This window comes from Colossoma macropomum, unplaced genomic scaffold (genome assembly GCF_904425465.1).
Source record: "Colossoma macropomum unplaced genomic scaffold, Colossoma_macropomum, whole genome shotgun sequence".
NCBI lineage: Eukaryota > Metazoa > Chordata > Actinopteri > Characiformes > Serrasalmidae > Colossoma > Colossoma macropomum.
Window position 1 is genome coordinate 352,974 of NW_023495254.1, and position 26,114 is coordinate 379,087.

Sequence of the window (26,114 nt, forward strand, 5' to 3'; positions counted from 1 at the left end):
GGCTTCAGTCAGGTTCAGACAGAGTTTTGTTGGGTTACAGTCAGGTTCAGACAGAATTTTGTTGGGTCACAGTCAGTTCAGACAGAGTTTTGTTGGGCTTCAGTCAGGTTCAGACAGATTTTGTTGGGTTCAGTTAGGTTCAGACAGAGTTTTGTTGGGTTACAGTCAGTTCAGACAGAATTTTGTTGGGTCACAGTCAGGTTCAGACAGAGTTTTGTTGGGTTACAGTCAAGTTCAGACAGAGTTTTGTTGGGCTTCAGTCAGGTTCAGACAGAATTTTGTTGGGTTACAGTCAGGTTCAGATAGAGTTTTGTTGGGTTTCAGTCAGGTTCAGACAGAGTTTTGTTGGGTTACAGTCAGGTTCAGACAGAGTTTTGTTGGGTCACAGTCAGGTTCAGACAGAGTTTTGTTGGGTTACAGTCAGGTTAAGATAGTTTTGTTGGGTTACAGTCAGGTTCAGACAGAGTTTTTTAGGGTTACAGTCAGGTTCAGACAGTTTTGTTGGATTACAGTCAGGTTCAGACAGAATTTTGTTGGGTTACAGTCAGGTTCAGACAGTATTTTTGGGTTACAGTCAGGTTCAGACAGAGTTTTGTTGAGCTACAGTCAGGTTAAGACAGTTTTGTTGGGTTACAATCAGGTTCAGACAGAATTTTGTTGGGTCACAGTCAGGTTCAGACAGAGTTTTGTTGGGTCACAGTCAGGTTCAGACAGAGTTTTGTTGGGTCACAGTCAGGTTCAGACAGAGTTTTGTTGGGCTTCAGTCAGGTTCAGACAGAGTTTTGTTGGGTTACAGTCAAGTTCAGACAGAGTTTTGTTGGGCTTCAGTCAGGTTCAGACAGAATTTTGTTGGGTTACAGTCAGGTTCAGACAGAGTTTTGTTGGGCTTCAGTCAGGTTCAGATAGAGTTTTGTTGGGTTTCAGTCAGGTTCAGACAGAGTTTTGTTGGGTCACAGTCAGGTTCAGACAGAGTTTTGTTGGGCTTCAGTCAAGTTCAGACAGAGTTTTGTTGGGTTTCAGTCAGGTTCAGACAGAGTTTTGTTGGGTTACAGTCAGGTTCAGACAGAGTTTTGTTGGGTCACAGTCAAGTTCAGACAGAGTTTTGTTGGGCTTCAGTCAGGTTCAGACAGAATTTTGTTGGGTTACAGTCAGGTTCAGACAGAGTTTTGTTGGGTCACAGTCAGGTTCAGACAGAGTTTTGTTGGGTTACAGTTGAGTTCAGACAGAATTTTGTTGGGTTACAGTCAGGTTCAGACAGAGTTTTGTTGGGTCACAGTCAAGTTCAGACAGAGTTTTGTTGGGCTTCAGTCAGGTTCAGACAGAATTTTGTTGGGTTACAGTCAGGTTCAGACAGAGTTTTGTTGGGTTACAGTCAGGTTCAGACAGAATTTTGTTGGGTCACAGTCAAGTTCAGACAGAGTTTTGTTGGGCTTCAGTCAGGTTCAGACAGAATTTTGTTGGGTTACAGTCAGGTTCAGACAGAGTTTTGTTGGGTCACAGTCAGGTTCAGACAGAGTTTTGTTGGGTTACAGTCAGGTTCAGACAGAATTTTGTTGGGTTACAGTCAGGTTCAGACAGAGTTTTGTTGGGTCACAGTCAAGTTCAGACAGAGTTTTGTTGGGCTTCAGTCAGGTTCAGACAGAGTTTTGTTGGGTTACAGTCAGGTTCAGACAGAGTTTTGTTGGGTCACAGTCAAGTTCAGACAGAGTTTTGTTGGGCTTCAGTCAGGTTCAGACAGAATTTTGTTGGGTTACAGTCAGGTTCAGACAGAGTTTTGTTGGGTTACAGTCAGGTTCAGACAGAGTTTTGTTGGGTTACAGTCAGGTTCAGACAGAGTTTTGTTGGGTCACAGTCAAGTTCAGACAGAGTTTTGTTGGGCTACAGTCAGGTTCAGACAGAATTTTGTTGGGTTACAGTCAGGTTCAGACAGAGTTTTGTTGGGTCACAGTCAGGTTCAGACAGAGTTTTGTTGGGTTACAGTCAGGTTCAGACAGAATTTTGTTGGGTTACAGTCAGGTTCAGACAGAGTTTTGTTGGGTCACAGTCAAGTTCAGACAGAGTTTTGTTGGGCTTCAGTCAGGTTCAGACAGAGTTTTGTTGGGTTACAGTCAGGTTCAGACAGAATTTTGTTGGGTCACAGTCAAGTTCAGACAGAGTTTTGTTGGGCTTCAGTCAGGTTCAGACAGAATTTTGTTGGGTTACAGTTAGGTTCAGACAGAGTTTTGTTGGGTTACAGTCAAGTTCAGACAGAGTTTTGTTGGGCTTCAGTCAAGTTCAGACAGAGTTTTGTTGGGTTACAGTCAGGTTCAGACAGAGTTTTGTTGGGTTACAGTCAAGTTCAGACAGAGTTTTGTTGGGCTTCAGTCAAGTTCAGACAGAGTTTTGTTGGGTTACAGTTGAGTTTAGACAGAATTTTTCAGACTACAGTCAGGTTCAGATAGAATTGGTCAGGCTACCGTTAGATAGACAGAATTTTGTGGAGTTACAGTTGGGATCAGACAGAATTCTGTCAGACTACAGTCAGTTTCAGAATTTCGTTGGGTTACAGTTGGGTTTGTAGCAAATTTTTCCATTTACACTGGGTTCAGACAGAATTTTGTCTGGCTATAGTTGTAATTTGTCAGATTACAGTTGGGTTGAGACAGGATTTTGTAGGAATACAGTCAGTTCAGACAATTTTGCAGAGATACAGTCAGGATTAGAGAATTTTGTCAGGTTACAGTCAGATAGATTTTTTGTGGAGGTTGAAACAGAATTGTGTCTGTCTACAGTGAGGGCCAGACAGAATTTTGTCACACCAGAGTTTTTCAGGCCACACTCAGGTTCAGGCAGAGTTTTGTGAGTCTACGGTCTGGTTTGCATTCAAAATAAAATGCTGTGAGCAGGGGTTTCTGACTTCAACAGATAAAGTTCTACCAAAAACTCTCATGGAATCCCTGTCCTTGCTCTGCCTGTACAGGCTTAGCCCCACCCCACTCACTCTCTGACTCATACCATGGACTTTCATTTTGAGTGTAGGTAATACCATTTATACAAAGGCGACTCATGCTATGTTCTACCATCTTGAACTGTCTTTTGTTCTAACAGTGTGAGCAGACCTCTGGCTAATGAGGAATGCTTTTTATCCGCAAGCTCAGAGTGGCACAACTGTACTCAGTCCTCTCCTACTCCTCTCCTTCCCTCCCTCCCTCTCCCTCACACTTCATGCCTCAGCAATCGCCCACTATGTTATCCAATTACGGACACCAGAGAGGCAGCAGAGGACAAGGACTAGAGGGCGGGCGACAGACACCAAAGACACACACACACACACACATAAAGACACGCCCCTGGCAAGGACAGGCCTGTCTGAAGCTGAAATTACAGAGAGGCCTTCTGTGCTGTGTTAATTTGACACATACCTGTCCTAGTGCAGTGGTGTACTGCAGGTGTCAGATTATATCTGCATCATTAATGCAGCCATCATAGTAGAACAGGAAGGGGGCATTTGTGGAAAAGTACAGTACTGTGCCAGTCAGAGACCACCATTTCATTTATTAAATTTCCTATCAACATGGATGTCGTCTATAACATCAAAGGATATTGTACAGGAAAGAGTAAATCTCTGAAATGCTGCAAGCTATGGAGACTTAGCATTTTTTTCATGGAAGGGTAGCATTGTGCTGTTCCAATGAGGGCTCCGGTGCGATCATGTCCCTTTCAGAAGCTTTGCAATCCAGCCTTAAACTGCACTTGAACTGTCTTTTTGGAGACTTTGTAAAATAAATCCATAATGACAAATCCAACACTGATCCAAATAATCTTGTGTGATTATTTATCTGTTTATCTGTATTAAAAAGAGTTATTCTTGTTAGCAGGGCTGTTAGCCATACACTGATGCCTTGGTTAAGTTTTTCGACCAGAGGCTGTGTTCCTCACTTATCAACCAATCCGAGGCTGTGTTCCTTACTTGTTGACCGATCAGAGGCCGTGTTCTGACTTGTCACCAATCCAGCGTGTCCGACTTGTCGGCCAATCCGAGGCCATGTTCCTGACTTGTCGACCAATCCAAGGCTGTGTTACTTACTTGTCGACCAATCAGAGGCCGTGTTTCTGACTTGTCGACCAAACAGAGGCCGTTTTCCTGACTTGCTGACCAATCAGAGGCTGTGTTCCTGACTTGTCGACCAATCCGAGGCAGTGTTCCTGACTTGTCGACCAATCCAAGGCTATGTTCCTGACTTGTTGACCAATCAGAGGCTGTGTTTCTGACTTGTCGACCAATCCGAGGCTGTGTTCCTTACTTGTTGATCAATCAGAGGCTGTGTTCCTCACTTGTCGACCAATCAGAAGCTGTATTCCTGACTTGTTGACCAAAATGAGGCTGTGTACCTGACTTGTCGATGAATCCAAGGCTGTGTTCCTGACTTGTCGACCAAACAGAGGCTGTGTTCCTCACTTGTCGACCAATCAGAGGCTGTGTTTTCCTGACTTGTCAACCAATCCAAGGCTGTGTTCCTGACTTGTCGATGAATCTGAGGCAGTGTTCCTGACTTGTTCACCAATCAGAGGCTGTGTTCCTGACTTGTTGACGGCACAATGCTACCCATTCAAGCAAAATAATAGTAAGTCTCTAGGATGTAATGTTCCTGAGATATGCATTCTTTTATGCACAAAGTCCTTAGAAGTCGCATCTGACACTGTTGACCTGTAGGGGTAAAGTAAAAATTCAATGTCAGGAAAAAAGAGAGCATTTATTTTACCAAAAATTACGCAGAAGCCTCAAAGTTTTCAGCATTATTATTTCAACAACTCAACAACTGGAGTACGAATCTACGTCACAATATGCTTATCAGTCCACTAACATTACTGCCCCCGATGATGACAACAGAATCACAGTATATACAGCACTACATTTTTATTTGTGCTTCTTTTACATTGTGATAGGAATCATAGCAGGACACAGAACATGTACAATTCCACATGCTGATCCACTCTACTATGGCCAAGTTCAGTAGTACTTACTAGACCAATAAAGTGTCTTATGATGCTGGATTCTTCTACATACTGTGAACTACTAAATAAATGAGGACGAGTGGGACATTCGTTCATAATGAAGACACACCTCGATCTGCTCGAAGCCCTCTGACAAAGCAATTAAGCTTTAATGTGTACAATTATAGGAGCAGAATGCCGGGACAAATGCTGGACAAATAAGCCTCTTGTGCAGAATGTGCAGAAACAGTTCGGACAGGGAGAATTTTAATGGCTTTTATAGATCATATCACATACAGGAATGTGAGAGTGAAGCATTAAAGTTCAATTCAAGAAGGTTGAATCCTTAGACATCAAGAGTATTATTGTTGTTTTGCTATAGCTTTATTGTATGGCTGCAAAAACAAAAAAAAAGACAACAAACGTTATCGATTAATTATCACGATGATATGTGTGCTCCACATTTACATCATTTGAATGAAAGAGGGAAAACACACATATCAGAGACTACAGTACAATTATGCTCAACTAAACGAGTCAGAAATATGGGAACACTTCATTTTCACATCATCTTAGAAGACTGTAAGATCTGTAAACCTGAGCTCACCTTTGACGGCAGCAGGTGTGAGGATCTACCCTCTTTAAAAAGATGGTCCTTCAGGAGTTCTTTAGTAAAGACAATGGTTCTAAAGAGAACCATGAATGCTCAAAAGAACTATTTGCATGCTTAAAGGGTTCTTTGCATAACGAAATGGTTCTTCATGATGCAGAGAGTGGGAGGTTCACAATGAATGTTGTATTGACAACCGATTGTTGGAGAATGTGTTGTACGTGGTTCTATATAGCGCCAAAAAGGGTTCTTTTACTGTAACAAGCTTCATATCATAACAATGGCAGAACTCCTTTTGGTGCTGTATAGACCCTTTTCAAAAAGATTCTATACAGAACCATCAACACATTCTCAATCAATCTGAAGAACCATTCCACCATGCAAATGAACACTTCAAGCATGCAAATGATTCTTTGTTCATGGTTCTATGTAGAACCATTGTCTTTACTAAAGAACACTTGAAGAACCACTTTTTTAAGAGTGTAGAGAAACACATTCATGACAGAAAATGACAAATGCTCAGCATGGTGAGTCAACTGCAGTAAAACTGTAGTCAAAAGTTAAAAACACCTAGTGGTTGTCTGCTTTTCAGCGAGCTCTGTTTTGGTTGAGCAAAATAAGCAGCATTGGCTAAAGAGGTGAGTTGCGCTTTCGTCTAAGCTGCACAACTAAATAATACTCATTCCCTGCTAAAGCGCTAATGCAGGCAGACTTGCTTGTCCACACAGATATAGATTTTCTGAAAGCGTACTTCTGTGTTTCAGGTCACTGAATTGAGGTCTTTCAGAAATGTACTCTGAAAGAGTTTTTAAAGTTGACTGACTGACTTGTTGACCAATCAGAGGCCGTGTTCCTGACTTGTTGACCAATCCAAGGCTCTGTTCCTGACTTGTTGACCAATCCAAGGCTGTGTTCCTGACTTGTTGAGCAATCAGAGGCCGTATTCCTGACTTGTTGACCAATCCAAGGCTCTGTTCCTGACTTGTTGACCAATCCAAGGCTGTGTCCCTGACTTGTTGGCCAATCAGAGGCTGTGTTCCTGACTTGTTGACCAATCCAAGGCTGTGTTCCTTACTTGTCGACCAATCCAAGGCCGTGTTCCTGACTTGTTGAGCAATCAGAAGCTGTGTTCCTGACTTGTTGACCAATCAGAGGCTGTGTTCCTGACTTGTCGACCAATCCAAGGCTGTGTTCCTGACTTGTCGACCAATCAGAGGCTGTGTTCCTGACTTGTCGACCAATCCAAGGCTGTGTTCCTGACTTGTTGACCAATCAGATGCTGTGTTCTTGACTTGTCAACCAATCAGAGGCTGTGTTCCTGACATGTCAACCAATCAGAGGCTGTGTGCTCACAAATATCAGATTTGATTACATGACACCGACTGCACAAACTAACTAATTAAGTTTTGCTATATCATTAGAGGAGAAATCATTGGAATAGCAATGCAAAGTTTATGTAGGATCAAACTGCATTCATAGTAGTTCTTGGACCGCCATGTAAGATTTGTCCATGCATTGTTCTTTATTGTTTCTGCTCCTTTTACATTGAGTAAGATAACAGTTTTGAGGGCAATGCAGAAGGCATCTTGTGGTGTTGCTGATCTTGATAAAAGTATGATTTAGAAGATTTAGAAGAAGTGGGTGTTTTATGTCTAAAAGAACTTTGTGCAAAATGAGGAATAATCTTTGTATTTTTAATGCATTGAAGAAACATTGTGTAGGCTGTGATGTGAAATATTTAGTAACTGAAAGACTACTGGGTGCATTTTTTCTTTTCCCGATTAATTGATTATGGAAGTTAGCTGCAGCCCAGTGTACATCACATAATTATTTAAATGTAATTGCATTATTGCATATTGGCCTTCATTCATATCTGGTTTACATTCTGTAGCATGTAAGTCCAACAATAACATTTTATCAAATTCAAATCATAAAAAATACCTCTTATTCTAGTTACAAACAGAAATGTGGTATAGGTTGAATGTTTAGAATGTCTGTCTACACAATTTCTCCTCTTTTCTCATCAAGCTATAAGTGAAAAATAATTAATATAAAATTACGGTGTGTTTTGGTGTATCACCAGCAACAACTGAAACTGGACGGAAATTTGTGCTGCAATAGTTTCGGGTACTTCAGGGACTTTTTGTAAATTACCACTCATTTTAACCAAAACAGCGAGATCCAGTTACAGGGAAGTGCAAAAAGTCCCAAAAAGCAGATTTGTGTGCTAATATTTAGCTTTAACACACACTTCATGTTTTCCTTGGCAGGGGTGGACATGACTATTCATTTTTACTAGTTAACTAGTCATTTACCTTACTTAAATAGACAATAAAAAAAGTTTAGCTTGTTACCAGGAGGATAACAGCAAAGTATCCATAGATCTTTTATATATTATTAATTTTTCTCCTGAATTTTATGTGGCATATATACCGTTTAGGCATAACGTTATGACCACCTCCTTGTTTCTACGCTCATTGTCCATTTTATCAGCTCCACTTACTATATAGGTGCACTTTGTAGTTCTACAGTTACAGACTGTAGTCCATCTGTTTCTATGCATACTTTGTTAGCCCCCTTTAACTCTGTTCTTCAGTGGTCAGGACCCACATGGACCCTCACACGGTAGGTACTATTTGGGTGGTGGATCATTCTCAGAACTACAGTAACACTGACATGGTGGTGGTGTGTTAGTGTGTGTTGTGATTGTACGAGTGGATGAGACACTGCAGTGCTGCTGGAGTTTTTAGACCAGCACAGTTTGTGTTGGTCATCCTCTAGTTCTTCATCAGTGGTCACAGGACGCTGTCCACAGGACACTGTTGGCTGGATATTTTTGGTTGGTGGACTATTCTCAGTCCAGCAGCGACACTGAGGTGTTTAAAAACTCCAGCAGCACTGCTGTGTCTGATCCACTCAGACCAGCACAACACACACTAACACACCACCACCACATCAGTGTCACTGCAGTGCTGAGAATGATCCACCACCCAAATAGTACCTGCTCTGTGAGGGTCCATGGGGGATGATGTTCCTATTCTGAAATGCTGTGTTGCTGTGTTACACCAGATGTAATGGGACATACACCTTTGTCTCTTCAGTCCACAGAGTATTCTCCCAAAAGTCTTGGGGATCATCAAGATGTTTTCTGGCAAAACTGAGACGAGCCTTTATGTTCTTTTTGCTCAGCAGTGGTTTTCGTCTTGGAACTCTGCCATGCAGACCATTTTTGCCCAGTCTCTTTCTTATGGTGGAGTCATGAACACTGACCTTAACTGAGGCAAGTGAGGCCTGCAGTTCTTTGGATGTTGTTGTGGGGTCTTTTGTGACCTCTTGGATGAGTCGTCGATGCGCTCTTGGGGTAATTTTGGTCGGCCGGCCACTCCTGGGAAGGTTCACCACTGTTCCATGTTTTCGCCATTTGTGGATAATGGCTCTCACTGTGGTTCGCTGGAGTCCCAAAGCTTTAGAAATGGCTTTATAACCTTTTCCGGACTGATAGATCTCAATTACTTTGTTTCTCATTTGTTCCTGAATTTCTCTGGATCGCAGCATGATGTCTAGCTTTTGAGGATCTTTTGGTCTACTTCACTTTGTCAGGCAGGTCCTATTTAATTGATTTCTTGATTGAGAACAGGTGTGGCAGTAATCAGGCCTGGGTGTGGCTAGGGAAATTGAACTCAGCTTTCCAAAAATGTGATAAACCACCGTTACTTTATGTTTTAACACAGGGCCCTGTAGGTTTGGATATCTTTTTCCCTTAATAATAAAGACCTTCATTTATAAACTGCATTATGTGTTTACTTGTGTTATCTTTGTCTAATATTCACATTTGTTTGGTGATTTTGTATGGTGAAACATGCAAAAGAATAAGAAATCAGGAAGGGGGCAAACACTTTTTCACACCACTGTAATTTTAATATAAATATGCATGAGTGCAGGGACAAATGTAGTAGTACTTAAGGTTTGGTGCAAGGAGAAATGAATGTGAAAGAGCAACAGTGCAGTTTATAATTATGGAATTATTAATAAAGATGTATAATATGTGCAGGACAGTGTATCTATAAGAATTATCTAAAAAACTGATCATTAATTGGCAAGTTGTTAAAACGTCAAAAATTTCAAATGAAATTACAAAAACACACAAAAAAAATACATTTTGGACAAGCAGTGTGCAGAAGAGGGCTGTGCAGGAGTGTTTTTTCAGTCCCACACCCGCCCGCCCCCACAAAATCAGAATCATTTTTTCCCGCTCACACAGTTCCACCAATATCTGACATAATCTATTCACTAATACATACTCTGCTGAAATAACACAGCAGTCATGGTCATCAGGCTCACTGTGAAGTAACTTCACTGTATGTCATTTATTCCTAGTAAACTAAGGAATTAAACCACAGAAGGGTTATTTTTGATGTTTTGTCAGGCTCAGCAGCTGTGGCCGTTGGACTACAGGCTTTGCTATTTCTGTTCGGCTTGCTCAGTTCATGTGATAAGCTTTTTTGCAACTTTTTAGAATGACTTCATTTATTTTATTTGTTTTACTGTTATCATTTTATATTATTTATATATATGATTTAGTAATTGCTCTACTTTATTTAGGCTATTCATTAATTTGCGGGATTTCCCTTCATGCGTGGTTCACCCTGCTCCCGCCTGCAGTGGGCTGGTATCCCGCCCCCTCCATGCACAACTGTAAATTAGTCCCAATATCTTGCCCCAGGTCCCACAGGTCCAGCAGGACTCCAGACCTTTAATGTGCAGGACAACATTCATAATAACTCCAGCCTTAATATATAAACCCCTAAAAGCCACTCTAAAGAACATCCACACGCCCACATTAGCCTAACATCATATTAATGCCTTTCACCCTGTATGAGCCCACCCAGCTCATCAATTAGGGGCTGCTCAGAGAGAATAATTCAGCTGTAATTAAGAGAGAGAGATAGAGAGAGACTGGGTTTATTATCTTCTCTCAGTCTATGACGTTAAGTGGGCCCTAAATCTTAATTTGCACTCGCTTTGATGGAATATCCTCACCCTGTTTTTAAGCAGCTGAAAGCCATTCATCAAACTCAAAGCTGACATCATGCATTCATAAAGAATTACAACGTAAAGAATTACAAATTACTCCTTAAAAACTTCTACTTTACTTCTAGACATGAATGAGAAAACACAAAAGTCCCAAATATTGAGCGCAGAAAGTGGAATTGCAGCCCAGATATGAATGTTAATATTGCAAACAATGTATGGAAGCTAGCATCCACCCATTAGCATAATATTATTGGCAGCATGCTAACGATGGCATCACTATTCAGTGAACGTATAAGGACTAGGTGAGTGGGCGTGGCTATTCAGTGAAAGTTTGAAGGCTGGGTGAGTGGGCGTGGCTATTCAGTGAAAGCATGAAGGCTGGTTGAGTGGGCGTGGCTATTCAGTGAAAGCATGAAGGCTGGTTGAGTGGGTGTGGCTATTCAGTGAAAGCATGAAGGCTGGTTGAGTGGGTGTGGCTATTCAGTGAAAGTATGAAGGCTGGTTGAATGGGCGTGGCTATTCAGTGAAAGCATGAAGGCTGGTTGAGTGGGTGTGGCTATTCGGTGAAAGCATGAAGGCTGGTTGAGTGGGTGTGGCTATTCAGTAAAAGTATGAGGACTAGGTGAGTGGGCGTGGCTATTCAGTGAAAGCATGAAGTCTGGTTGAGTGGGCGTGGCTATTCAGTGAAAGCATGAAGGCTGGTTGAGTGGGTGAGGCTATTCAGTAAAAGTATGAAGGCTGGTTGAGTGGGCGTGGCTATTCAGTGAAAGTATGAAGGCTGGTTGAGTGGGCATGGCTATTCAGTGAAAGTATGAAAGCAGGGTGAGTGGGTGTGGCTAATCAGTGAAAGTATGAAGGCTGGGTGAGTGGGCGTGGCTATTCAGTGAAAGTATGAAGGCTGGTTGAGTGGGCGTGGCTATTCAGTGAAAGCATGAAGGCTGGGTTGAGTGGGCGTGGCTATTCAGTAAAAGTATGAAAGCAGGGTGAGTGGGTGTGGCTATTCAGTAAAGGTATGAAGGTTGGGTGAGTGGGTGTGGCTATTTAGTGAAAGTATGAAAGCTAAGTGAGTGGGCGTGGCTGATCAGTGAAAGAATGGAGGCTGGGTGGGTGGGTGTGGCTATTCAGTGAAAGTATGAAGGCTGGGTGAGTGGGCGTGGCTATTCAGTGAAAGTTTGAAGGCTGGGTGAGTGGGCGTGGCTATTCAGTGAAAGCATGAAGGCTGGTTGAGTGGGTGTGGCTATTCAGTGAAAGCATGAAGGCTGGTTGAGTGGGCGTGGCTATTCAGTGAAAGTATGAAGGCTGGTTGAGTGGGCATGGCTATTCAGTGAAAGCATGAAGTCTGGTTGAGTGGGCGTGGCTATTCAGTGAAAGTTTGAAGGCTGGTTGAGTGGGTGTGGCTATTCAGTGAAAGTATGAAGGCTGGGTGAGTGGGCGTGGCTATTCAGTGAAAGCATGAAGGCTGGTTGAATGGGTGTGGCTATTCAGTGAAAGCATGAAGTCTGGTTGAGTGGGTGTGGCTATTCAGTGAAAGTATGAAGTCTGGTTGAGTGGGTGTGGCTATTCAGTGAAAGTATGAAGGCTGGTTGAGTGGGCGTGGCTATTCAGTGAAAGTATGAAAGCAGGATGAGTGGGTGTGGCTAATCAGTTAAAGTCTGAAGGCTGGTTGAGTGGGCATGGCCATTAAGTGAAAGTATGAAAGCTAAGTGAGTGGGCGTGGCTGTTCAGTGAAAGTATGGAGGCTGGGTGGGTGGGTGTGGCTATTCAGTGAAAGCATGAAGGCTGGTTGAGTGGGTGTGGCTATTCAGTAAAACTATGAAGGCTGGTTGAATGGGCGTGGCTATTCAGTAAAAGTATGAAGGCTGGTTGAGTGGGCGTGGCTATTCAGTGAAAGTACGAAAGCAGGGTGAGTGGGTGTGGCTGATCAGTGAAAGTATGAAGGCTGGGTGAGTGGGCATGGCTATTAAGTGAAAGTATGAAAGCTAAGTGAGTGGGCGTGGCTATTCAGTGAAAGTATGAAGTCTGGTTGAGTGGACGTGGCTATTCAGTGAAAGCATGAAGTCTGGTTGAGTGGGCGTGGCTATTCAGTGAAAGCATGAAGGCTGGTTGAGTGGACGTGGCTATTCAGTGAAAGTATGAAAGCAGGGTGAGTGGGTGTGGCCATTAAGTGAAAGTATGAAAGCTAAGTGAGTGGGCGTGGCTGTTCAGTGAAAGCATGGAGGCTGGGTGGGTGGGTGTGGCTATTCAGTGAAAGTGTGAAGGCTGGGTGAGTGGGCGTGGCTATTCAGTAAAAGTTTGAAGACTGGGTGAGTGGGCGTGGCTATTCAGTAAAAGTCTGGGTAGCCAAGGTGAGTTAGTGACAGTTTGAAAGCTACATATATAATATAATAAAATAATAATAATAATAGTTATAATAATAATATATAAATATGTAAATAAAATATATAGCATAATGTTGTCTTTCGGTTTATTTACTTGTGCCAGTAGTTGATATAATAAATTTAATTCATGTGAAAATAATGCACACCTTAAAGTAAATTCAGTACATTATATATATTTTTAGTGTACATTGTTTTGCCAAGTGCAGCTGAGACCTAACACTGCACCATCTCTCCACACACCTCTCCAAACACCTCGCTCATATCGAGTGTCTATCTCTAAAACAGCAAGATAAATTTACCATATCTGCTCTGCGCTATTGACCCGACAGTAATCAGATCCGGGCTCATAATTAAGGTGCCTTATTTAATACGAGCCTCTTTATTATTTGCCTTATTATATTATAATAGCCCCTAAAAGGCGGCTGTCAGGTTAGCAGCCTACGGGGCAGCGCTAACTCACCAGCTGAGACCCGGAGATTGTTACCATGGCAACGGTGGGGCTGGAGATATAGAACCTGCCAAATGGAAAATGTCGATTACAGCGAGTATGTAGATATAGTGAAGCGCGGCGGAAGCTGAGAGAGCAGAGGCGAGGTGTGCGTGTGCTGTTAATGTTCCAGGCAGTAGACAGGGGCAATGACAAAGAGAACAAATGATGGACTGCCTCATAATACCATTCCTATGAAAGCAGTCAGCCTCGCTTGGCCTTAAAGGGCCCACAGCATGGAAAAAATGAATTTTCTTTACTTCTTTGAAATATAAGAGCTTATTGTAGTATGTAAACATGGTTAAAGTGAAAAAACGGCCAAAATGAAAAAATGACCCACTGCTATATTTGCTGTAAACATGCCTACGTAACTCAGCGCCTAATCTCAGAGTGAGATTTTCTGGATTAACAACTGTGAAAACCCTTTTCTCATGATCTAGCTTGATGGTGGGATGGACTTTTTAAAAACTACAACTTCTTGGGGGTTTATTGTTGTTTTGTATTTAGTTACTGTTTATTTGAAGCGTCATTACAGAGGAGAGAATGGATCGAAATGCTAAAAGCTAAAGCTAGCAGGGCAACCTGCTTTCTAGATAGCTTACCTCAGTTTAGCATCTTTTCTCTGGATGAATTGGTTAACAACTTGACTCTGGCTTCTAATTTGTGCTGAATAAACTGAATTTCTCTTTTCTTCGTGATTTTGTTCGACAGCTGAGGTAATACGAATGCTAGCCTGGTTGTATTTATTATCTGTAGCTCGGTGGCTAAGCTAGCAGTAGGGATTTGTTGACACCACAGGGATTCCCAAAGGATGTATGATGTATGATTTGTGTAATGCATGCTGGATATTGTAGTGAGAGAACACAGATACACAAAAGCATGAAAACTAAATAAATAAAACTAAATAAAATATTGAATTCTGTCAAATTGATGAGTTTGAGAGATACAATGCTAAGCTATGGCAATAACGTGACAAATAACATATTAGTTTTAGCCATTTAAAGTTTTACCATTCACTCTCCAGTCTATATAGTCCATATACGGAAACTAAACTGCAAAAACAGCCCGTTTTTGAATTCACTGTTTTTATGATGTCACAATTACACTGCATTCATGTACATGCATGTATGTAAATATTCAGCCTATAGCAGTTTGGCCCCACCTGTTGATTTTATAAATGCATTAGCAATTAATTTTTAAGCATTTTCCGTCCTTGTTTAATGTTTTGTAATTTTTATTTTTAAGCATCTCTTTTTTATTCTTTTCTCTTTCATTTTAATGCTATTAATAAAGTCATTATAGTTATTATTATTATTATCATCAGGTTTAGCATTGTTATTGCTTTTTGCATTAGCATTGTTGTTAAGGTCTGGATCCAAGATGCAGTGGAGCTATATCGGCCATACACACACACAGCTCATCCAATCAGAATATTGATCTGGTCCGTGTGCAGAAGCAGGATCAATACAGTGAAATACAGGCTGGAGTCCCGGAGGAGTTTCGTTGAGAAGAGCGGAGACCGAGCATGAGCACCCTGGGACCGACTCAGAATCCATAATGTTTACGCGCTGCTTAGAGGAGAAGTTACACATGCAAACATCAGCTACAAGGGGTAGGAAAGTGTGTGTGTGTGTGTGTGTGTGTGTGTGTGTGTGTGGTTGGGGGGGGTGGTTAGGACAATTCCAAGGGTCCCAAAGAGACAGAGGCCCACATAGATTATATCTTTTTTATGATTTGGCTTACTGAAAAATTCTTAACTGAACTCTTCATTTATTAAATAATAATTAAAGGCTAGTTTTAGGTACAGTGGCAACAGCAATACAGACTGTGTTCTGTCACCACTGTGGCGCCCCCTTCTGTGTGAATGTCCAGTGGTTTAGCTAGGTCGCAGTTTGTAACGGTAAGTGCGCACTTGCAGCTTCGCCTCGCCGTGTCCTATTCATTTCAATGGAGAGCTCTGCTGTATTATGTGTTCATGCCAGTAAGTTTTGTCTAATTTGCAACAGCGTCACCAGTGCATACCAATGACATACAACAATATGATCACTCGGGAGTCAGTTTTCAGAGTATTTCGACTGTGCGAGCTGAGAGGTGGGTTAAAGATGGCAGAGCTTTATCCTCATTGGCTAGAAGCTCAGCTGACAACCATGTAGACATAAACTGTGTTGAATACAACATGTAGTCGACTAAAATCCTGGCTAGAAATACCAACATAGACCAGCATGACCATGCTGGGCGACCAGCTAAACCAGCAACAGACCAGCATTAACCAGCTTAGACCAGTATAAAATGCTGGGTGCTTTTGTTGTTTTTCCAGCAGGAATGTGTAGAGATTTGTAGTTATTATTCCCCCCATGTGAATATGATATGTGAATGCTGCAAGAGTTGCTGGCTCACGTGGGGTGCAGCCAGCAAACCAGCTCAGCTTGATGGCTCTCTTCTCAAGTCCTCCACCAATTGTAACCTGTTACTCTTGCTGACCACAATGGCAAAACGCCATCTCGAACAAGCCCAGTCTCCAGGTGCTTTGTATCACTTTGGTGTCCAGGTGTTTGCACATTGTGCCGGTTGCTATAATAGTGTCTGGCATGTTGCTGGCATGCTAGCTAGCTAAAATAATTCACCATACAAAATAATGCACCATACGCATCACAGGTGCCCAGTTACCATCCGTTGAGAACATTTTCCATAAGCGTGGCCTGGGCAGGGCGAGGAACATCATCAAGGACGTTCCTCATCCTAACCATGGACTTTTTACCCTCCTCCCATCTGGCAGGCATTACAGAAGCCTCCGCTCCCGCACCAGCAGGCTCATGAAGAGCTTATTTCCTGAGGCAACCCCTCACCGCCACTTAACCGCATCTTTGCACTCACTGCCCTGTATTGTACTTTATATCCTAGTATTATTGCACTATTCATATTTGCACAGTCTATTACTGCACTATTCATATTTGCACCAACAGTTACTGTACAAGTTTACTCTGCATATTTTTACATATGCTCCTCCCACAGGACATACTACCTCATAGGACATTATAGGACTTGCCACTCACTCTGTATATATGTATATTATATTTATACTTGCATATCTATATATTTTTTAACCACTACACCATCCTTCTGCACTTTATATGTATATAACACTGTATTTTGCACTTCTGGTTAGATGCTAACTGCATTTCTTTGGCTCTGTACTTGTACTGTGCACAGTGACAAAGTTGAATCTAATCTAATCTAATCTGATATAATCTAATATAATCTAATATAATCTAAACAGCCAGGTAAAGCAATGATTCTTGAAGTTAATATACGTTATGTTTTAATTTGCTTAGCAAAGTTTGCTAGCCAGCTAGCTCAGAGAGGCTAGCCCAGTGCCGGTTAGGTTAAATGTTGGAATGCTATTGTTAAAGTATTGTTCAGTCATTAAAATTGTTGTCATCTTGCTGATCTGACTCTGTCCACAGTTTGAAGACCACTAGTTGTCACTTTTGACCTTTCTCTCGAAGTGTTGTGCTCACAGAATGAGTCCAAAATCATGCTATAGTGAATCTGCACTGGACCACATTGGACTCTCAAATAAGTCCATTTTACTTCATTGTAATCAAAGCATTTATTCGTACATGAATTTGACATAAGGTCAGAAGCTCCATAAAGGATGACCAAAGTGAGCATATTTGCTGTTCTACTTTAAAATCAGGATAGACCTTTTCCAGCGTAGCAGTGTTGATATTCTGAAAGGGAGACTGGGGGTGGTGTTTAAATATATACACCCTTCTTTCAGGTTACTGCTGAGCTTTCTGTCGCCAGGAGCAACAGCAGGAAGCGTCTTCGCTCATTACTGTCACCTATCCGACAAACGTCAGCGTCACTGTCAGACACGAGATTGGCAGGGATGTTCTCGGTGTGCGTGTGCGAGACAGAGGAATCAGAGGTACTAATCGGTATTCATGTAACAGTTTAACACTGACAGAACACACTGTCCTCAATCTTGAGTCAACAGTACAGAACTTTTCTTACAATAGAAGTTAGAATAATGTGAATTATATCTACAAGATCTCTTCTCAGGTGCGTCAATACCAGTAAGCATACTCTGACCTATAAAGTGTCCAAGCATTTAATGTTGTATCATGGTAATGGGAACCTCTTGGTCAAGCAGAAAAATAAACTGTTGTGGGTCGTAAACAAGGCCACTAAGATCATTGGAGATATACAACCGAAACCCCAACCCTATCCTAAGAAAAAACTAATTTATAGCCATCTCAGTCGTCCTCTTCACTAAGCATTTCATATCTTGCCCTCAGGCTGAAGACTTAAAGTCTTGGTTTGAAAGAATTCAGGGAATCAGTTCTCTTATTGAAGACTATTTGTGGTTCTTTTTGATCATTGTTTAACTGTGTACTGTTGCATATTTTTTTATTGTGTTATTTCCATATGCATAATAGGTGAGTCAGCACTGTTGCTGTGTTTATACATTTGTACATCAAGTGGCTATTCATATACATATAACAATTTCCCTTTAAACTCTCATTTCGCTTAATATTCTTATGACCCTAATGGTCTTGCAAGCTTGTAGTTTCAAAAGTTGGACAAGACAGTAAAGAAAGTTGCCCCCTACAGGTCAATCAGTGCTGTCTTTAACACAGCTTGAAACCACTGTAAAAAGATCAGATGTGTATCTTTCGCTCATGAGCTGCTGAAAAATGTAAAAAAGTTTACATTTAGAACTCACATCAAAAACTGGCATCAGTAGTGTTACACTGCTTTTGAGACAAGGGGTCAAGGGTGAGGTCATATCTTGCACTGTAGTGAGCACTGAGCTATGAAATCTAAGTACCAGGACCATTTAGAAACCCCCTTCTGTTTATTTCTAATTATCGCTCACTTTGTAAGAAACCCCTACCTTGTACTTTCACTCTCTGGCCACTTTATTAGAAACCCCTACCTTGTACTTCAACTCACTGGCCACTTTATTAGAAACACCTACCTTGTACTTCCACTCACTGGCTGCTTTATTGGAAATTGCCAACTTATACTTTCTCTCACTGGCTGCTTTATTAGAAACCCCTACCTTGTACTTCAACTCACTGGCCACTTTAGTAGAAACCCCTACCTTGTACTTCAACTCACTGGCCACTTTATTAGAAACACCTACTTTGTACTTCCACTAACTGGCCACTTTATAGGAAACCCCTACCTTATACTTCCACTCACTGGCCACTTTATTAGAAACCCCTACCTTGTGCTTCCACTCACTGGCCACTTTATAGGAAACGCCTACCTTGTACTTCCACTTTATTGGAAATTGCCAACTTATACTTTCTCTCACTGGCTGCTTTATTGGAAACCCCTACTTCCTCTCAGTTGATACTTTATAGGAACTGCATACCTTATACTTCCGCTCAGTGGCCACTTTATTGGAAACCCCTACCTTACAGGTCTACTACACTAATTTATCCAGTGAGGGCCCCTGAGGGTCTTCAAGGAGTTCAGGGAAGGCCTAATGATTTCCATAAAAAATACATAATACATGTTTGCAATTTTTAGCTCTTTTTGCTAGAGGTTCATTTTTGTTTAGTATAATCATCATGCTTGTTGTATTTGAACTCTGCAGGTACTGTAGCATTGGAAACACACATACTACCTAAGCCACTTATCCTTCTGGGTCGCAGGAGCTTATCCCAGCAGTCACTGGGCAGAAAGCAGGACCCTGGGCAGACACATACAATCACACACACATTCACACCTGGGGCAATTTAGCATGTCCAACTGGCCTAACTGCATGTCTTTGGACTGTGGGAGGAAACGGAGCACCCGGAGGAAACACACACACAGAAACAGGAAGAACATGTAGACCTCACACAGTTGGAAAAAAAGGGTTAAAATCTTGAAACAGAACACAAGGCCTCCCATTGGTTAGGACTTCCATATAATTAGGAACTGACAGTGGAAGCAACCAAACATGTTTTGATTATGAACAGGTGAGGAAAAAGTTTGATGAGAAAAAAAGTCATTCTAAAACATTCTGGAAGTCTTAGAGACATCACAGAGTGTGTTTACATGCACTTAATAATCCCACTGCAGAAAATCTGATTTTGTCAGTAATTTCTTTGAACACGTTTACATGCACTTGGGTGATCAGATAATACAAAATTTATACCAAGGCTTTTTTTTAGACATTAAGTCACTTTAGTGGAGAATATGAATATAAATCATTTAGAAGATGGGGAATATTCAAAATCATTTTGTCGTGCATGTACTTGGTTCCGATCTAAAAGTGTTGCCATCTTGTGGGTGCTGTGTTAAATGCTGCTTGCTCTTTCCAGGACAGTGCTTTGTGTTTGCACATGCGCAGACTGAGAAAAATGAAAGAAATCAGAGTAAGGGTTTACATGAAAAACTCTGATTTCTTAGTTAGATGTCCAGGTCTTAATCCAATCTAAGAAATCAGAGTATGATGTTTACATGACTACTTGAGTAGTCAGATAACTGCATAATTTGACATGTACTGCCTTAAATGAAGGCCTAGCTGTAATATTCACAGGTTACCAAAAGTAATCACTGGTCAGTTTTCATAATTCTGAATCGTACCAAAACAATTCAAATGGACGATGAAATGTTGAAATTTGAGATTTCAGGATGCTCTGATTAATTTCCTAGAGATTCATATTTGAGTCAAGTCATTGTTAAGCCTAGTTTTCTGCCTCAGATTTTACAGTCATTAGTGATGAGAAACACTCACTTGTATTAAATGGTACTAACATAATCCGATTTAATCATATTGTGGTGAAAGCTGAGATATCATGATGCCCTGAATCATTTAAGGAGTCATAATTAAACTGAATCGTTTAGCAAGTCATAGTCGAACTGCTGCACATTTTGTTTTCTTTGGGTTCGTATCAGTGGCATTGTGCCTCTCTCTGACTCTCCAGGCAAATGAAATGCAAACACACCGGGGAGCACGCACAGCAGTGACACGTCTACATGCGCTCAGGCATCTGTTTGCGTTTGGAACCCTGAAACTCCAACCTACACTAACGAGATGCAAACAATGGTCCATGCAAACAGTGCACACCACAGATACAGCTATTTGTGACATTTTACATGTATATGTGCGTATGTGTGTGTATATGTGTGTATATGTGTGCATGAGCTGGTGCGGCTGTGTGTGTGTTTTCGGTGGTTTAAGTAGACATAGCATGCATGTGCACAATATACGCATGCTGCCCGAGTCCAGCTAATGAAATACAAACAGCAGAGACTGCTGAGAGAGGAGGAGGGGCCTGGGTTTGTGTGTGGTGCATGCGCACCCTCGGGGGGACGCCATGCACTGCGTTATGTGTGTGTGTGTGTGTGTGTTGGAGACAAAGATAGGCTGGTGAATAAATCATGCTGCAGCAGTTTGTGAGCTCCACAGCAAGGAGGTCAAGGACAGCTAAAGAGGTCACAGAAATGACAAGGTCAAAAAGGTCATCAAGCACAAACGAACCTGACTGTGACAGTGAGTGTGTTTTTGTGTGATACACACATGCACTATATATATATATATATATATATATATATATATATATATAGTACCAGAATTCATTTACTAAATTAATTTTTCCAGAAAAAAACATCAAACATGTTTAACAGAAAATTACACAGAAGCCTCAATGACAAAATATTTGATATACAACCCTGTTTCCAAAAAATTTGCGACACTGTGCAAAATGTAAATAGAAACAGAATGCAATGATGTGCAAATCATTTTTCCACTTCACTTCAGTCAATCTTAAAAGAGCTTGGGCCCAGAGAAGAGTGTTAACTTCCATTTATGGATGTGGCAACAAACTATGTTCAAAGATAATAGTTTTCAGAAGTGTTTCTGAGCCCATGAAGTGATTTCCACTACATAATCATGTCTGTTTTTAATGCAGTGCTCCCTGAGGGCCCAAAGACCACAGCTATGCAGTATTGGCTTTCGGCCTTGTCTCTTGCAAACAGAGATTTCTTTGGATTCTCTGAATCTTTTAATGGTATCATATATGATAAAATTCCCATGTTCTTTGCTATTTTAGGTTGAGAAACATTGTTCTTTAATTGTTGCACTATTTACACACAAGGTTTTTAACAGAGTGGTGAACTGCTTCCTATCTTTACTTCTAAAAACCTCTCTGTAATGCTCTTTTTATACCCAATCATGTTACTGTCCTGCTGCCAACTAACCACCAGGTGTTTTTTTTCCTCATTATACAACTACACACAACTTACCAGTCTTTTGTTGCCCCTGTCCCCACTTTTTTGAAACATATTGCTGGCATCAAATTCAAAATCGGCATATATTTTTCAAAAAACAATCAGATTTCTTACTTTCAACATTTGATATGTTGTCTTTGTACTATTTTCAATTAAATATAGGATTTAAATGATTTGCACATCATTGCATTCTGTTTTTATTTATTGCAACTTCGTCTACATTTTTTTGGAAACAGGGTTGTATATGACTATATGAAATATATGATAATGAGATTCTATGACTTAGTATCTAATTAGGACTTTCTCATGATTATGACTTAGTATTTCATTATAATAACTTAGTATTATTGCGACTTAAGCCCTATTTGAGCTTGATTGGTTTTACCAGAGGAGGTCCAGTAACTTGTGCATAATATGACTTAGCGCCTCATAACAATGACATAGAAACTCATAATTATGACTTGGTATTTCATAATATGAGATAATGTCTCATAATTATGACTTGAGATAATATGAGATAATATAATTATGACTTGCCATTTTATAACAATGATACTATTTTCATAACTATGACATATGATCTCAAAATTATGACTTGATGTCTCATAATAAGGAAATGCTGTCTCAATTACAACTTAGGGGTCAATTCTCAAGTTCATTACAAAACTACTAAAATCCACTACGTTTTTGGTGATGGCTAAATTACAAGGTAAAATATATCCATTTGCCATTTAGCCACACAAGTGTTGTGCCTGTCGCATAATACTGATTTGAACATCTGCGTGATGATATTTAGATCCTAACTATTTAGGGAAAATTGGGGAAAAACACGGATCCTTTATCCCATGCAAAGTGGCCAGTCAAATCACGCACACCTTACATTACTGGACCTCCTCTGCTCAAACTAATTCAGCTCAAATAGATCTTAAATCATAATTATGAGATAGTAAGTCATAATTATAAGATATAAAGTTGTGAATATGAAATTCTAAGTCATAATAATGAGAAACTACTGAGATACTGTCATTATTATAAGCTACTGTCATAATTATGAGATAGTATGTCATAATGAGTAGATAGTATGTCATAATGATCAGATAGTATGTCCTAATTTTGAGACGGTAAGTCATTATTATGAGTTATGAAGTTTTAAGTATGAGATCTTAAGTCATAATTATGAGATAATTATGACTATATACAGTTGTATGTATGAGATTTTAAGGCATGATTATGACAAACTTTATCATTACTGAGACACTGTCATTATAATGAGGTGCTAAGTCATAATTATGAGATAAGTCAAAATTATGAGAAACATTCTCATTATTATGTTATAGCATGGCCTTTTTAAATGGCAGAAACAGGCTTCCACAGTTTTGCTGATAAGTTCAAGTGAAAGTAAAATTTCTCTTCTTTTGTTTCACTTTTAAATTCAGTTAAAGACGCATAAAGATGAGCAAATGTGACAAAGCTGCTCTAAGCTGGTAGCTGATACTCACTGTTTAACTGTGTATGATCAACATAGTATTTAGAGCACATTAAGTTAAAATGAACATCCACTCCTAAGCATGTTTGCATATGTGTGTGTGTGTGTGTGTGTGTCTGTGTGCTGGGGGTCTCCTCAGGCAGTGGCTGGGTGAGTGTGTAATTAAATCTCCATCACACACTGTGCAGCAGGACTGAATTAGCGTGAGCCGAGTCCTCTGGCAATCGGGCCTTACTGCTACCGATGGCCTGCTGCTGGCAGGATTATGCTAAACACCTCCAACCAGAGACGTGGGATATGGGGGGTGTTGGGGGGGCTGCAGGATTGTTTAAAGGGCCTATATCCTACATTTTTCTTCTATTTTATTTTCCACGTCAGGTCCCCTCATAACATATTTGTGTGGTTTTAATTCATTTAATTTGTAATTCATTTTTGCATGATAATTTTCATCCCTTGGAATTAAACAGGCTGTTTTTGTTACTGTCTTTGAAACTGACTTATGAAAATGGACTCTGTTCTGATTTTCTAATGCAAATGTTCTTCTTTCTTGTTTATTTCCTTTTCTCTGTGACAGCTTCTCGATCCTTTCAGACCCATAGTGCTGAGTTGTCTTCTTACAGTCGAAGGATGGACAGAAACACCTGTGGATGTTTTCAGATCTGAAGCAGCTTGATTTTCTCCTCTCTCTCAAAGATGAGAGCTTTAAGTGCTTTTTAATCTGATGGGGAACGTGTTGGTGATCTACAGGTGTTGCAGGTGGTTGTTAGGAGTCCCATTTTCTTGAACCCCAGTTTTGGAAACTCATTTATTAGAATAGGGCAGCACGGTGGCGCAGTGGGTAGCGCTGTCGCCTCACAGCGAAAATGGCCTGGGTTCGATTCCCTGGCCGGGCGACCAGGGTCATTTCTGTGTGGAGTTTGCCTGTTCTCCCCGTGTCTGCGTGGGTTTCCTCCGGGTACTCTGGTTTCCTCCCACAGTCCAAAGACATGCAGTCAGGCCAATTGGACTTGCTGAATTGCCCCTAGGTGTGAGTGTGTGTGTGTGAATGTGTATGTCTGTCTGTCTGCCCTGCGATGGACTGGCGACCTGTCCAGGGTGTATCTTGCCTTTCGCCCAATGACAGCTGGGATAGGCTCCAGCACCCCACCACGACCCAGAAGCATAAGCGGTTTAGATGATGTATGTATGTATGTATTTATTAGAATAAATGAAGGGGTGGTCTCTGACTTATGAACTGCACTTTATTTGATTATTTTGTGTCCTTTATTGCCAAGTGTGCATATCACAGTTTGTCATTAAGACACTTTCTGTTCCACCCGCAGTGAACAGCAACAGATGACACCACGTTTTTAGAGCGCAGTCTATGAAACACCGGTGGGGCTGCACTCACTTAATTCAGATGTAATCTCTTTTAATCTTTCCATGCAAACGATATGGCTAATTTCAGCGCACATTTTATTAGCTCAGTTTGCATAGCCTCTGCCGGCGCGCTCCTGTGGCACATAATCCAATTAGTCCAATAAAACCGCAAGGCTCCAGGAGACACGCCGAACAATATAAGAACGTGTGGATGAAACGCAGGAGGGTATCGAGACAGGGCTTTCAGTGTTTGATCTGCAGCAGGACAGCAGAGCACTGGAGTTAAACCACTGGAAATGGCATGAATATATGCTAAGCGGCCACTTTATTAGAAACCCCTCCCTTGTGGATCCACCTTGTTGGTGTATAGTTAGAGACTGCAGCCCATCTGCTAATGCTCAGCTTGTGTTAGCTGTCCCGAAGCCCTCACTGTAAAAAAGATGCATGTTTGAATGCAATCTTCCATAAAATTTTGCATCAATTAACATGCACTTTACTTTTTAAAAATAACAGTATAATTGCTGTAAGTTTACAGTTAATTGGGGGTATTTAAGTTTTGGCTATCATTTTATGGTTAAATCCCTTATTGACAAAGAAAAGTAAACCCTTTTTAGCATTATGGTTACTTGATGATGATTTGACAAGATGGTAGTATTTGTACAACAATTTGTCAATAAAATAAAAACATTGTACAGGTTTATGTTTACATGTAACATACTGTAAAATTTGATGTCAATATGTCATTTGCATATCCAGAAACACATCAACTTTATGTTGGTCACAAACTGCATGGCCCTTTTCTTCTCTGGCCTTGGAGAATACAACTTCCTTTTTTCCATAAACAATCTAAAAGGACTCAACAGACTACGACACGTTTTCACTGAGCATCAGTCCATTTCAGATGAGCTCGAGCCCAGAGAAGCCGACAGTGTTTCTGCACTTTGTTGATATGTAGCTTCTGCTGTGCCTGGTCTTGTCTTAACTTGCATTTGTGGATGTAGCAACCAATGATGTTTCATTAACAACAGTTTGCTGAAGTATTCCTGAATCCATGTGGTGATATCCATCACAGAGGATGCTGTCTGAGAGATCGAAGGTCGTGGGCATTCAGATGTGGTTTTTGGCCTTTCCCTTTACGCATAGAGATTTCAATGGATTCCCTACATCTTTTGTGCAATCACTTGTTTAAGAATATTGTTTTTAAACTATTGGATTATTCACTGGTGCATTTTTAGCAAAGTGGCGAGCTTCAACACGTTATCTCATAAAGGACCAGGCATTTCCTGGATACTCTGTTTATATCTGGGCATGACTGCATCACTTGTTTAAGATTTTATTTTAACATTTTACAACATTCCTAGCATATTTACAAAGTTAAAAATGTTTTTGTTTACATACAGATCAAAGTGGATTTAAAAAACATTGCCTTCCGTTTTTAATTGCATTTCATGTGCTGTTTTTTTTTTTAATTGATGTTTGTATAAGGCATTTCACAATTGCAAAATGCAATATAATCACTGTCAAGATATCAAATATATCAAATATAAGCAA